At 35.5% G+C, this 15,359-nt stretch overlaps 1 protein-coding gene across 1 annotated transcript in view; it reads right to left on the reverse strand.

Moving 5' to 3' along the window:
- LOC123308507 (gonadotropin-releasing hormone II receptor) overlaps positions 1-15,359 on the reverse strand; it is a 169,691-nt gene that overhangs the window by 40,076 nt on the left and 114,256 nt on the right. The gene's annotated exons all lie outside the window — the stretch shown is intronic.

The following is a 15,359-nucleotide window of genomic DNA, read 5'->3' on the forward strand; positions in this document are numbered from 1 at the left end:
GCAAAATTGAAACATTCAAGAAGAAAGAAAAAACCAAAAATATCACCATATTCAACATCCGAAAAAACAGAACAACTTATAGACCACAACTATTTAAGCTCTGTTATAAAAACACTTCCCGGAAATCACACCTTATCAGATATCAATCTCATAGGGTTTTTAGAATCATCATTTGGAAAAAACGACATAATAACAGAAGCGAAACGTTATACAGACGACATTGACGGTTTAATACAAATGTTACACGATTTATATCCTCATATACAACAGCGTTCTCTGAAGTATAGAATCACAAGAATAAGTAAAAAATTGAAAGGATACAGCGACACAGAAACATCAGATGAATGTGAGTCACTTCGAAATTCCCAAACTGAATTGAACCAAACTGAAGACATTACCACATCACAATCCGACAACGACATTCAAGATACTACAATGGAATAGCTGTGGATTTTATCCACGCCTAGAAAATATCCAAAATTTAGTAAAGTCAACCGACCCTCACATCTTATGCATTCAAGAAACCAACTTCAAGGAAAACAAAACAGGTAAATTGAGCCATTACCATGCTTTTCACAAGATAAGATCCACGAACAACAAAGCAAGTGGAGGATCATCAATATTTGTGAAAGATAGTTTACATGCTGAGGAGATAACCATAACAACGCAATTTGAAGCAATAGTAGTAAAAGTATGGGCCCCAATCCAATTACAATATGTAATGTATATATACCAAATGACAAGACCTTCACTAAGAATGATATCAAAAACTTAGTAAATCAACTGTCGAGACCGTTTATTTTAGTGGGAGATTTTAATGCTCACAATACCTTATGGGGATCCGCAAAGTGTTGTCGTAGAGGACGGTTTATTCACTGGGCCATGGATGAGTTAGATATTGGTCTCCTGAATACAGAAGCCCCAAAACATTTTAACCAGGCTACAGGTACATTCTCAAACATCGATCTAAGTTTCTGCGACCCACGCATATTGCTTACACTTGAATGGGAAGTCTTGGATGATCTACATGATAGCGACCAGTTCCCTATCTTAATAGAAAAAGAAAATGTGCCACAACCAGAATTGAAACAATTAGGATGGAAAATCAAACATGCCAACTGGGAAAAATTTAAGGAACAACTACAACTAGTACAGGATCACGTAATCACAGGAGACATAGATTATGATGTCGCTAAGTTCACAGAACACCTGATAAAGGCAGCTGAATCTAGTATAGGAAAATTCCAAGCCAAATATAAATCAAAAATAGTTCCATGGTGGACAGAACTATGCTCAGAAGCAATTCAGCTGCGAAAAAAGGCACTTAACAAATATCGTAGGCAAAAAACTCTAGATAATCTCATAGAAGTGAAGAGACAAAAGGCAAAAACAAAGCTAGTTTTGAAGAATGCGAAGAAAGAGAATTGGCAAAATTTTATATCATCGATATCCTGTTCAACTCAACCCAAGGAAGTGTGGAACAACATCAAACGTGTTCAAGGAAATCATACACAATTCAATATAGCTGCTTTAAAAAATGAGCATGGAAATATTATAACAAGCCCCAACTTAATAGCAGAAGACCTAGCTGATACTATGGAGAAGCAGTTTAGCGAGAGCAGCCTCAATGATGAATATCGTACAAGAAAAGAAAATCTAGAAAGCATACCTCTAGACATAGACGATAACAACAATCATAGCATCAATAACCCCTTTTCCAAAGAAGAACTACTAACACCTATACAGAATTAAAAAAACTCAGCAGCTGGACCAAATGATGTTCCCATGATATTTTATAAACATCTCCCAGAAAAACTCTTGACACACCTGCTAGAGCTAAATAACAAAATTTACACAGAGCATATTTTTCCCCGAAAATGGCAAGAAGCAACAATTCTACCACTGCTAAAAAATGACAAACCAAAATTGAAAGCGGAATCATATCGTCCAATAGCACTCACATGTACTGGCTGTAAGATCCTGGAGAAAATGGTTAATGAAAGACTCACGTGGTATCTAGACTCCGAAAACAAACTTAGCAGAACACAAACAGGATTTAGGAAGAACCATTGTACACTCGACAACCTGATACTCCTTCAAACAGAAATAACAAATGCCTTCGCAAATAACGAAATAGTTGTTGTTGTGTTTTGTGATGTGAAGAAGGCGTATGACCGATGTTGGCGCAGAAACATTCTAAATAATTTACAAGAAGCTGGTCTTAATGGTAATATAATGCATTTTATGAATAACTAACCAAGGATCAGCCCAATGGAGTACCACAGGGATCGGTCGTAAGCCCATCTCTATTCAAAGTAGGAATAGACAAAGTGGACTCGGAAGAAAGAATATGTAAACCAGTCAAGTGTAAGAAGTTCGCAGATGATAAATGTTACATGTGTAGAGGAAGAAATCTGGAAACCGTCAGACTACAGATGCAGAACACGTTGAATAAACTGGAAGAATGGTCAATGGAAACAGGATTCGTTCTCTCTACACAAAAAAGCAAAGTAATGATATTCACAAGACGCCAAACAAAAGATAAAATAATTAATATCCAAATATATGGGAACACATTAGAAACAGTCAACCAACACAAATTCTTAGGGCTAATATGGGACAACAAACTAACATGGCGATCACACATAGAGTATTTAAAGAAAGAAAGTACAAAAAGAATTACCTTACTACGTGTACTTTCACACAGATCATGGGGTGCAGACGAGGACACATTGTTGAAAATTTACAGAGATATTATAAGGTCCAAACTATAATATGGCTCAATAGTCTACTCATCTGCTAATAAAACAGATTTAAAAAAATTGAATTCAGTACACAATGTATCCCTTAGAATTTGCTTGGGAGCATTCCCTACCAGCCCAATAGAAAGTATTTATAGAGAGGCAAATGAGCTTCCATTGGACCTAAGAAGACCATACAACTTATTCCAGTATGCAGCGAGAATTTCATCACATCGCAATCACATAGTCTACAGTGAACTATTCAATACAGCATATGTTGAGAAATATAACTCAAAAAAAAACGTACCCCAAAACCACCAGCACAGATTCTTGAAGCATCGGACATAAAACTATTACAGAGCACAACACAAACTACACCCTTGAAAGTTCCTCCATGGAAATTGAAAAGACCAATAATAGACTTATCACTAACGACACACAGAGAATATAACTCAACAAAACAGGAAATGAAACAGAGAACAATGGAAAAAATTTCTAGTTATAGCTCTTTGGTCATATATACAGATGGATCAGACTGCCATCACAACGTTGGAAGCGCGGTGTATTCAGAAAATATGGAACTGAAATATAAACTACCATCAATATGCACAATAAACACTGTAGAATTATTCGCAGTCTGGAAAGCCTTGGAACAGTTAGAGACAACAAGCACAGACAATCGACGCATATTAATTTGTTCCGACTCCTTGGCAGCTCTCAAATCATTGAAGACATGCAACAGTAACTCTCCACTTGTGATCCAAATACTAAGCATAGTACATCGGTTACATGAGAAAAATGTTTCAGTGGCATTTTTGTGGATCCCATTTCATATAGAAGTGCCAGGAAACGAGAGAGCTGACATCTTAGCAAAAACGGCATCTGAAGAATCAACACCATTGGAGAACTATCAATCCTCGGAAGATGTAAAAACATATTACAAATCCAGAGCATACGAACTATGGCAAACCCGCTGGTCACAAACAAATTCAAAACTACATGAATGTGAAAAAACAGTAAAAAAAGCTCCGGTAACACCACTCAATCGTAAGGAGCAAATCAGTTTGAGGAGACTACGAATAGGTCACACAGCCATAACACACAAATACCACTTAGAAAACACTGAACCACCAATATGTACCACCTGCAACCACAACCTTACCGTGAAATACATCCTAATAGATTGCCCCAGATTCGAAGAAGAGAGAAGAGCTGCAGCAATGGGGGACAACCTAAACGATATTCTGAACGTAGATCCTATTAGCGCTAGGCGATTGTATCATTATTTGAATGCAATTAACGTTGTAAATGATATTTGAATTTTTTTTTAACCAGTCAATTTTTTAATACGTAGTAGGAGATGCAAATGACCTAGAAGTCGAAGCATCTCAAATGCTTAGCATTGTTTTTTTTCTGTAAATAAAAAAAAAACTAAATGTAATGCACATATTCCAAATACAAAACAAGACAAAACCAAAAAAGCAACAACATTACATACTATCAGAAAAATAAATAAAAGGCACGAATGAGACCAAATTAAGTTATCTCTGAGCCAAATTATCATGGTGGTTGGTACTGCAAGCGAGTCATGTAGCATAAATATGTTTGAGAATATATTATTTGAGAAACTTGTTCTGAATATTCTCAAGTTGGTTAACATACATAGACTTTATACTGAGGGCACCAAACCACACTGGCAAAGCAGAGCCGACTAAAATATAGGCATTATCCAGGGTGTCCGGGAGGAATGCCACGTACGGATACGGAGTTTTTAATCGCCCAAGTGCCTTCGTTTGGGATATACAGGGTGATCTTCATCTTATGAGTGAAATTTCACAGTTCAATAACTCTTGTACTAATCGACCGAATGATTTCGAATTTTGTAGTTTTGTCACCTTTTACTATAGCCTTTCTTCAATATTTCTGAAACTGAATAAATCAGATATGTCCTGGGAAAATTTAAGACTTTTCTATTTTCGTGAATAATGGATCACCCTGTACGTGGACATCATGATTTTTATTCGTTTTCATAACCACAAAGAATTACTGCTTGGTCATATAGGGTGACCATTTACATTCCCTCCAATAAATCTTGAACTCATGGGTTATAGGTAAAATTATTTCAAATTTTACAGTTTTCTCACCTTATGCGAATAAGGTGCGTGAATAATATGATTTTTATAAATGAAAATAAAAACTAGTGTTTAAGAAGTGAGTTCAGATCAGAACATCAAATCATAAAAAAAGTTTTCATAAATAAAACGAATTTATTTGAGAAAACTTACTGGATGATGAAAATAACAAAAAACAGCAAATGAATTGAAAGGAAAAACTTTCAGTTTAGGAATTGTTAAAAATGGTATCCCTCCACCTCAATACTTTTTTGAACGCGTTGATATAAAAGTGGTTTCACAGCTTCTTCTTTGGTATCCATTTGTCGCATTCTTCCCGGAACACCCTATATAAGGAACGGATAGGGCCAACACCAAGAAAAACCTTAGAATGACGAATAATATAGCCCAATAGTTTATGTGGCAATTAAAAATTAATTTGGAATCGAATGTAATTCCAAGGTCTCTGTCGTGGTCATTGCTCTGAATGAAGGTTTCCTCAATTTTATAAAGAATTAGTTCTATTTAGATTTCTCGTGAATGTGATGGTACTGCTTTTTGACAAGTTCAGGAAAAAGCTGTCTTCTTTACATTATTCTACCAATCTTTTAATATCTGACTGCAATTCGAAGCTCTCAGCCAATGAAAGTATTCAAATGAATAGTTTTATGTCGTCGGTATATTTTGTAGGCGGCAAAATTTGTATTCGGCAAATTCCGAAAGAGAGCTTCGCCAAATTGTTAATTCAACCATCTTTGAAACAACGTGACTCTTCAACGGATCGTTTCCGGGCATGACTCCATAAGTTTTCAACGTATTTTGAGATTTTAAAGATATACAGGGTGTTTCAAAACTCGAGGCGAAAAATTAAGGAACATATAGAGACTGATATTCTTGATTAAACGTAAAAAAAATTTTTGGCCGTTGGGGCTTCGTTTCCGAGTTTTTGAACATTAATGTTTCTGTATGCAACCAATTAAATTTCATAAATTACAGTAATAGTTGGGGAGCCGACGATGCTGAATAGGAATTTACTCGAGAGTCGTGGAGACCTAGTGGATTTTGAAGATTTGATGGTAGAAAGAAAAAAATGTTCTATGATGTATGCACTTTCAGCGGTGGGCAAAGCGTCTGCCGGGTCTCAAAGATGTAAAAACAAAATCGTCAGCTGTACATACTCGAGCGTGTCAGATTAAGATACTGTATATGCCCTATGTGACTCTGATAATGAATTCATGCTTATCTGACAGTTTGCGCGGTGGGACTGGACGTACGGAAGAGTTGAAAATGGCAAAAAAATTCCAACGTGTCAGATTTTTGGAGAATATGTAATTGGACCCAAAGGAAGCTACTTTTCAAGGGACTGACAATTTGGACGTGACGCAAGGTCACAGCAGTCCTTTGAAAATGTAAAAAAAATCTTTACTTGTACATACTCGAGCGTGTCAGATTTTCATACACATGGTTAATCTCGGTGTTGTAAACGTGTTGACCCATTAATCTGACACTTTGAAAAAGATAAAAATTATTTTTTTCGAATATTTCCCTGCCTGTACCTCTTATCGTTTTTGTATTCATTATGAAAGTTGTAGATAACAAAATTCTACATAATTTTTGTCTGAAGCAATTTTACTTACTCTCAACCGTTCTCGAGGGCGATAAGGGCGAGAAGCTTAGCCACACATGCGAAAGGGCAAGGTCAATGTAGAATCACAGGCTAATCTATACTTCATTCAAATTTATTTTAGCAGTCGGTTGGCCATGAAATAATTTTATCAAGTTTTTGTAACTAGAACGAAGTTAGGTTGGCACTCATGAAATGTCGTTAATGTCATAACGCCGTTGCCAGAACTATATCAATTTTTATTACGAAAATGCCGAAAGTGATTGAAAAAAAGAGACAGGGTTTCTGGAAGTGCTATTTAGAATTCAGGTCCGCTCATTCAAATAGTTATACCCTGATATTCTAAAATCCACAATACGTCAGACGGTAGCGAACATATTCAATGTAAGAAAATATATATGAAGTTTCATCTGAATCTGAACGACTTATATTTCAGCTGAATATTTCCACAATCAGAAAGATTGTGAATGAAGAGGATGACGAAGAATTTCCTTCTATTGGGAGACCCAAAAAAGTGATGGCATTTGAGAATTTTATGCTTGAGTGAATCAATGCGAAAAGTTTACTACAGGATTTTCGATAAATGTCATCGGAGAATAAGTTCCCGAAAATTGATTTTTCTATTTTTCATTTGACTTGTCCTATACAATGTAAATGTCTTAAGGTACTAATAAATACCTAATTATTATTAGTACATCAACATATTAAGATGAATAGCCACAAATACGCGCAAGTTGCCCTGTTACTTGTTTATTCATGAGAAATTTTTGTTCAAAGGTGAAGTTCATCTTAATTGAAACTTCTTTCAATTCCTTTTACTTATATTGATGCAAGATGATTTTTGTTGAAGAATTTAACATTCTTGTAATTATCTGTTAATTCCTTCGGGAGATACCCATACCCCAACCACTGCATCATATGCATTTCATCTTCGGGTTAATATTTTTGAAATCTACATATGATGTAAGCCAAAGAAGATAACGAACATTAACTCTCCTCAAGCTAGTCCATATTATGGTATTATACTGATCTCTTGTATTTTCCATGCAAATAACTGGATTTGGTATGCCTTCAATCAGTTTGTATAAACTTCAGTTATGTTCGTCACATATCTCCCGAAGAGATTCGACATTGTGATAAAATACGTAATAACAGAAACTTTTACGTAGAACGGGCAACATAGCGTTGATTTAAAACCCAAAAATGTTTTGACAAGCTTCATAACCCCACATTTTCGTACTATACAGAGTGAAATGTGTCAAATTTCCATGGCCAACCGACTGCTAAAATAAAAGTGAATGAAGTATACATTCATCCAATTGTCAAAATGACAAGGTATTTCTATGAAGACAATTTCGAAATTAGTCACGAAAATTTTATTATTGTCTGACTGATCTTTAGAATGTACTATTTTCCAACGAGTGAATTTTCGCTTCAGCATGTATCGCTAAACACCTTGCATTAATCGCCATATATCATATCTCAAAAACTTTTGAACGTAGAAAAAATTGCTTGGGATAAAGTTTGTAGAAAACCTTATGCTCTACAATTTCTATAATGAATGCGAAAAAGATTTGAAGCCCAGGGAAAGAGATAATTCAAAAAAAAAAGATTTTCGTGACCTTTATGGCGAATGCTTATTGTTTCGGCTTGCTAAAATTGTCAGATTATATTTTTTCCGTTATTCTTGAATCATCAGCTTCAAAATAAGAAAAAAACGCCAACACGCACGAGAATGTACACGTGACGTTTTTTTTTGCAACTTTGGTGCCCTCCCCCACATTTTCGACACTCTTAAATTGTCAGATTAAGAGAATGTATACTTTTCAACATGTAATTAACCACATATATCTTAATCTGACACGCTCGAGTAAATCCCGTGGTGACAGGTGACAGAACACTTACTGTTTGCCAATTTAAAAGTTGCTTTGCTGGTTTAGTCCTTCTGTTAAACATAGAATGATAGATTGTGTGATCGATAATCCGGAAATTAGTACTAGACATTGATGTACGGGGCGGAGTCTTCAACGGAAAATTACTACCAATCAAGTCCTGCCTGATCATTGGAATGCCGATGAGTACGTGCAGTTTTTGGAAAACAATCTCGATAATTTGCTAGAAGATTTTACTCTGGATTTGGTATACAATCGTATGTGGTATCAGCACGATGGAGCACCACTGCAAGTTGTTCTCGCCTGGTTGAACCAAAATTTCAATGGTAGATGGATTGGTCGGCGTGGTCAGGTGCTATGGCCAGCGAGATCACCTGATTTGAATCCTTTGGATTATTTTGTATGGGGACATTTGAAACAACAAGTTTACACAGTGGAAATTAATGATGAAGAACAATTAATGGAACGAATTATTAATGCAGTCGAATCCACTCAGAATAGGCAAAACATGCAATTATTAGTGTACAATACCCTTATTTTCCTTTGCCAAGCATGTATCGATACAATTGGTGTTATTTTTGAACATTTGATTCAATTTTATTTGTATTTTTATCAGTTCTTAAGTTTAAAATATAATATCTCGGAAACAAGGCAATATCCAAAAATTTTATTTTACTTTTTTTATCAAGAATAGCAGCAGACTGTATACGTTCCTCAATTTTTCGCCTCGAGTTCTGAATCACCCTATATACAAATTTATTCTCATTAATCCTATATATTATTATAATATTATATTCTACTACCTATTCTTAGTTTTTTAAGGAAAATATGATAGGCGGCAGTCTGGGTCAGTCTATCTTGTTAATCCGACTCTGCACTTAGTTCTATACTTTATCCTTTATCCCAACCCTGTATGATAGGTATTCCTGGATTTTTCTGTTACTATGTGCACATTTAAACAATAATCTCTACTAACATTTCCTTCATTGCAGGTATTTGAATAGATTCGATATTATCCCACGAGAGTATGAGGCTGCAGCCCTGTTGGAAATTTTCACGGGTGAATGCACTCGCAATCCTATAATTTATGATATCGACTATTTTCAATTGACTAGAGCTCTGTAATGCAAGCTTCGTGCTCTGTTGTATTCCATAAAAATCTATTGAGTGTAGTTTATTATTGTGCAGGCACTGATGAATGTTCAAGTTCAATATCACACCTGTTTCCAAATCCGTCACTTCCTTTGCCATCAGTATGACGTCATCTTATTCTCTGCTATTCGTTTTGCGAAAAGATTTGAATCGCTTCCAATAATGATATATCCGCAGCAATATCGATCGATACTCTACCAGGGGTGAGACGTTTAGTTTGGGAGTTTATCCATCAAAAAATTTCCAGGAAATTTTATGATCCCAGCTGCTTTACTCAACAGACCGTCCGTCAGTATGCTATCTTTTTTTGCGGTAAGTTATATTTTTTGATCCTTATACATCACGGTATACATGGTGTTCTACCAGCTCTATGACAAACTTTGACAGATTGTAGCTGTGCTTATTCTGAACATTTTTTTTTCCTGTGAACATATATCCGTTTCGTTTTTGTTTAGGAGATACAAGCATTTGAACAATCATACTTTTATGTTCAAATCATAATAATAAATGGAAATTTTGAGATACATTTATAACATGTACTGGATCATTTTCTAAAATCCCCACTGAAACGTTGCTGAAATCGTCTTTGTCTAATGGTAAATGGATTCTGCAGCGCCCCTACAAGTGCATTATGGTTATTGTTGATACCATCCTTAGTGAATCAAGTGTCAAATGAATAATTAAAAAAACCGATATTTTCTAACGGCCTACTTGATCAAAGTATAAAAAAAATTTCAAATGCTTGTAGCTCCTAAATGAAAACGAATTGGACCTACGTTCATAGGAAAAAAAATTTTCAAAAGGAGCGCAGATACCTTCTGTCAAAGTTTGTCATAGAGCTTGTACAACACCCTGTATAGCCTAGGCAAATTAGTGTCGTGCTTCCTAAAAATTGACAACAAGCTGGAAATGGTTTCAAAAGACACATCTTAAAAATGGAGAAGTGAAGTTTCAGACAATTTTCTGCTAGGGCTCAACTTTTGGAATCAAGAATCCTCTAAATTTTCGCTCTTTTTTTTTCGCAATTTTGATCGTGGAGAGTGAATCGGACAAATAAGTTGTTCTTACTTATTTTATAATATAAAAGAGTAAATAACCTTTCAAATGACATCAAAATCGTTTGTATCATGCAAATGGTTCAGCCATAATCGATCTCCAATATTTTGTACTTTTTTCCCACTCAGTTCAAAAGAAGGAAAAATTGGCTTCCCTCGCAATCATCTGTTTTCATCGACGAATGAACATTTCTTCAGCTTTGGCAATTTTACAGCCGATGCGAGTTCAGGATTATATATGTATATTCATCGGATTTCTACAGCTGTCGCCGTCTCTCCGTCCACAGCTTCCAGTTTTTCCTCTCATAACACAGACCTTCCTCTAAATTTCTTGCAGTCATGGAGTCTTCTACACCATTTCGCAAGCTTCTCAGAGGTCGTCCCCTTTTTCTTCTCTCGGGTAGTATGCATCCAGCACTCTTCTAGGCCATCTATCATCAGCCATTCTCTTAAAGTGTCCGAACCATGTCAATTGCCGCCTCTCTATTTTTTCCGTTATTGGCCTACTCATATTAATTTCTGCCCCTATAACGTCGCGTCGTTTCTGACTCTTTCCAATCTTGACCGTCTGCAGCTTCTTCTGAGGAAATCCATCTCTGTGGCCATTAGTTTTTTCTTGTTTGCACTGGATACATCCCATACCTCTGAGCCATACAAAGTGACACTTTGTACCATATTTTTATAAATATGGATGGATTGCAAAATTAAAAAAAATGAGGAAAGCTGAACACATGTGTTTATAGTCCGAACGACTGTGAGTTCTCTAAAGTGAAAGAAAACAAATATGTTTTGTTCACGCCTTCAGTGCGTGCACATCACGTAAGCTTTCTGCAGGTAGGGAAATATGATACTTCATATTTCCTATTTATATACTTATAAAGACATTTGAAAAAAAGCTCAGACCTCCACAACAATCTTTCTTTTTTCATGGACCACAGCTGAGGAAGTTACTGAGGCGCACAATGCATTGCTGCTGCCTATTCAGGTGCCAGCAGGTGCCTATTCAGATCCGTTGAGGTGTCCTGCTAGTGTAATATTACACCAGCAGGGCACTTTGAATTGTCTATAGCTACATGTACAAAGGTGAGCAAAATAAACTGAGTGCAGGTCAGCAAAACGGAGCAAAACGAAGGCATAAAATGCGTGAAAATTCTCTGAGGAGCCCTGTTAGTGTAACGCCGGTTACACTAACTGCTATCCACCGAGCCAGCTACATAATGTTTCTTGAACAGGATTGAGGAGGTGTTTTAATTTTGATTACTTTCTTGCAGAACAATTAGATGAAGTATTCTTCAGAGTAATTGCTTGTGTAAGTACTTACTTCGTATTATCTTTCTTTATCCATTGGGACATCAATAAAAACATGAGTGGTGGGTAAACACATATTTCAACCTTGATATAACGTTTATTACACGCTATTGATTTACAAGAGTGAAGAAAATCCAGTCGATTATCGACAAACTCAGGACCAATTCACTTGAAATCAGAAAACTAAATTAAAGCTGTGACTATAGTCTCAGTAAACCAGCACTTAAAAAAGAAATAGAGAAAGAGAAATTTTAAGGGTTTGAAAGCGCCGTTGGTAATGTTCATTATTTCGGTAATGGGCATAATACAACCAATAGTTTCGGAATTATAGGCATTTTTTTTTCAATATTTGATGAATTGTCTAGGTGAGCTCTATAGCATATAAAACATTGATGATATGGATAGAATGTTCTCAACAGTGTCATTACTGAGTATTATGCTAACCATTGAAAAAGTCCAATAATTTTACTTCTTCTAATTTCTTCATATAACCTGGATTCACCCAATCCTTTACAATCAAATATTAAATGGAGGAGTGGAATGAATTTTAATATTGAAAAAAACTGTACATCGAATGAATAGAACAGAAAATAAAATGAATAATTCGAAAACATTTGAAAACATGAAGCAAAATATTAAAGGCGGAAACACAACCTGATGAAACGTGATGAGCGTTGAGTCGAATCAAATGTATTGTTTTCTATCGACCAGAATCATACTATGAACACCCAACGCGACGCAACGCGCGTACAATTTACGTGTCAGCTCGTGTCGCGTGTTAATAATGTGTTTCCGCCTTAATTCTAACAACTTATATCTTTGGTATTCAGGAATATCCTTGGAATTTATCATAACTAGTTTACCAATTGAATGTCAACCACTGATCAACACTTTTTGTCTATTTTTGAAGTCTGAAAGAAGTATATCGTGAAATGAATAACGTTTCAATGAATTATGTTCCATATTCCCTCTAAAACTGTTTTATCGACTCGAATTTTGAAAAAGTTTCATATTTCTTGTCATAAAATCATTTTGTTTTATTATACATTAGTCGACTGTTTGTAGTCTTTGTATTCATCTGGCGGTATTGAGAAAGAATCAACTTTATGCCTTTGTTCGTCAGTGACATCGTCCTAATTACCGTCATATTATGACCATATTCTCGTCATGTAGTTTTGATTACATGAAACTCTCAAAATACTCTTCAAAATGTTAGATGAAATTAAAGTACTTATATTCTTCTAGAATCTAGTCTTGAAAATGGTCTAATGTCTCTGAAAGGAAATATCACTTATTTGTCTCTAATCTCGTCGGTAGTGACGGAAATATGGTCAACCGGCTTTTCTTGACCCAAATGTCGTATCCCCAGTGTTTCCATGAATTTTTCCATTTTTATGGAAAAATTCATTCGAAATCATTTTGCAAGCAAGGCTCTATGTACTTTTTTGAACTGACATGCATTTACCTATAGACAGTGTGATTTTGAGGTAATTATGGAACCCCATAATTCACTTGCCTTATTGGGTTATACCTACTTCTGAATTTCTTGAGTCAAATGGTAATACATATATATTTCATTACAGTAGAATTCAGTTTTCTGTGGAAAATCAGAGTTAAGGTTCAAGTAAGCGTTTAGATTTTAATTGAAATTTACATTTTCTGTTCGGCGAAGCTTAATTAGCTTGATTAGCAAGAGTAAAGTGACTTTTTGGCATTCGATGTTATGTCAGTAGAAATGGCGTGAAATTCGTGAAAATTGTGGTCGAATGTCAATAACGATGTGTCTGTGTACAGTGTGTCTCGCTAGATTTTGTGATTTTTGTGTGCAAAATCAGAAGGTGAGCCATCAGTAATAAAAATTTTTCTATGATCAAATATGTTATCGAAGAAACTACCGATATAGAGTTATTAAAAAGAAATGAATTCTAATGCTTCTCGTCAAATATGCACACCTTCCGATATATGCGACATGGGGTGTCAAAAAATGGGAACTTCTATCAGGTTTTTGCTGTTTGGAAGGGAATGAGATAGTTCATTAAGGTTTTCGATATCTCATTATTTTAAACGATAATTATTGAAAATTGGGAAGGAGTTCATTTCTGTCCAGCTTTTATTGATGACGCTGAGAAAACTAGATAGAGAAAAATGACCATCTAGAAATTTGTAGAGCATTTTCCTTCAACGGATAGCTCGCGAGATATTGCAGGTTGAATGTTACATATTTTGGCAAAAAATTAATTCAAGCGTGAGTCTCATGCGTCATCCACTCCCTACCACTCGGCCGACAAATCGGCGATATAAAGGCGCCCATACAAGTAACGTTTATTTATCTTGAGAACTTGGAGCCCACACACCTATGGAGTTTTATCGGATGTAGAAGTAGTGGCACAGACACCTCTTGAGGCGGAAAAAAAGTTAAACCTATAAGTGTATGGCCAGCCTAACGCGAGCGACAGCAAGTGTGTCTTCCTGTTCAAATCGAAACTGTCGCAGCGAATGTTTATAAATGTGCTGTTTAAGTAATTATATGAATTTTTTTTTCAGTGTTGTTGGAAAGTTGCGATCGCGATTATTTTCAAATTGAAAGATGCATTTTATTTGGGTTCAATTTACTTTTTCAAGTAAGTCTGAGAAAAGAGTCCGTCAAATCAAGAAAAATGACGAAAAGGTGGTTGTCCGTTAATCCTTAGATTATGACAATCATATTTCACAAGGATTACGAGAGTCGTTATTCATTGGACCTTGAGACTACATATTTCTCAATTAAAAACGTTGAAATGATCCCCTTCTTTTCTGAGTAAACTGTAAGAAATTCCAATCTTCAAATTCCAACTGTTAAAGATTGTGGTCTCACTTACCCCACCTCACCTTATTATTAACATATTGAAAATAATTATCGAAATTGATTTTGCCTCATCAGTTTTGTCAACGAAAACGTGAGCCATTTAAAATTTTTTTCACCCCATTTCTCTGAAAGATTGACCTCCTGCATTTGCCGTAGGTATCTTTGGTGAACACCGTATATTTGACCCCGTACAGAGGCAAGGTGTGTTTTCCAAAATATAATAGTGTATTGGGGATCTGTCGGGCTTTCAATATGATCATGGTTATGCATGATATAGCTGATTCAAGATTGGTCGGATTGTAAATGAAACGATTGTCTTTGACATAAAAAATATACTATTACAATCTGTACACAATTTGATTAAAAACCCCATTCTCGTATTGATTTATGTTTTCTTTTCCAAGAAAAGTACAACAACAAAAAATGCTCTAAATTATGTTGACTTAAATATACATTATTTCCATAACTCGAACTACAGTCGAATCTAAAATTATAATCGCTTTTCACAGTTGAAAGTGCTACAGTTTCCCGGATAATATTATCCCTCGTAACTGAATATGTTCCATTTACGTTATCAGTATTAGAGGAGATTCATGGTGGATGGTTTATGTTCAAAGGAAGGTCTTATATG

The sequence above is a fragment of the Coccinella septempunctata genome, chromosome 2 (genome assembly GCF_907165205.1).
Source record: "Coccinella septempunctata chromosome 2, icCocSept1.1, whole genome shotgun sequence".
NCBI classification, from domain to species: domain Eukaryota; kingdom Metazoa; phylum Arthropoda; class Insecta; order Coleoptera; family Coccinellidae; genus Coccinella; species Coccinella septempunctata.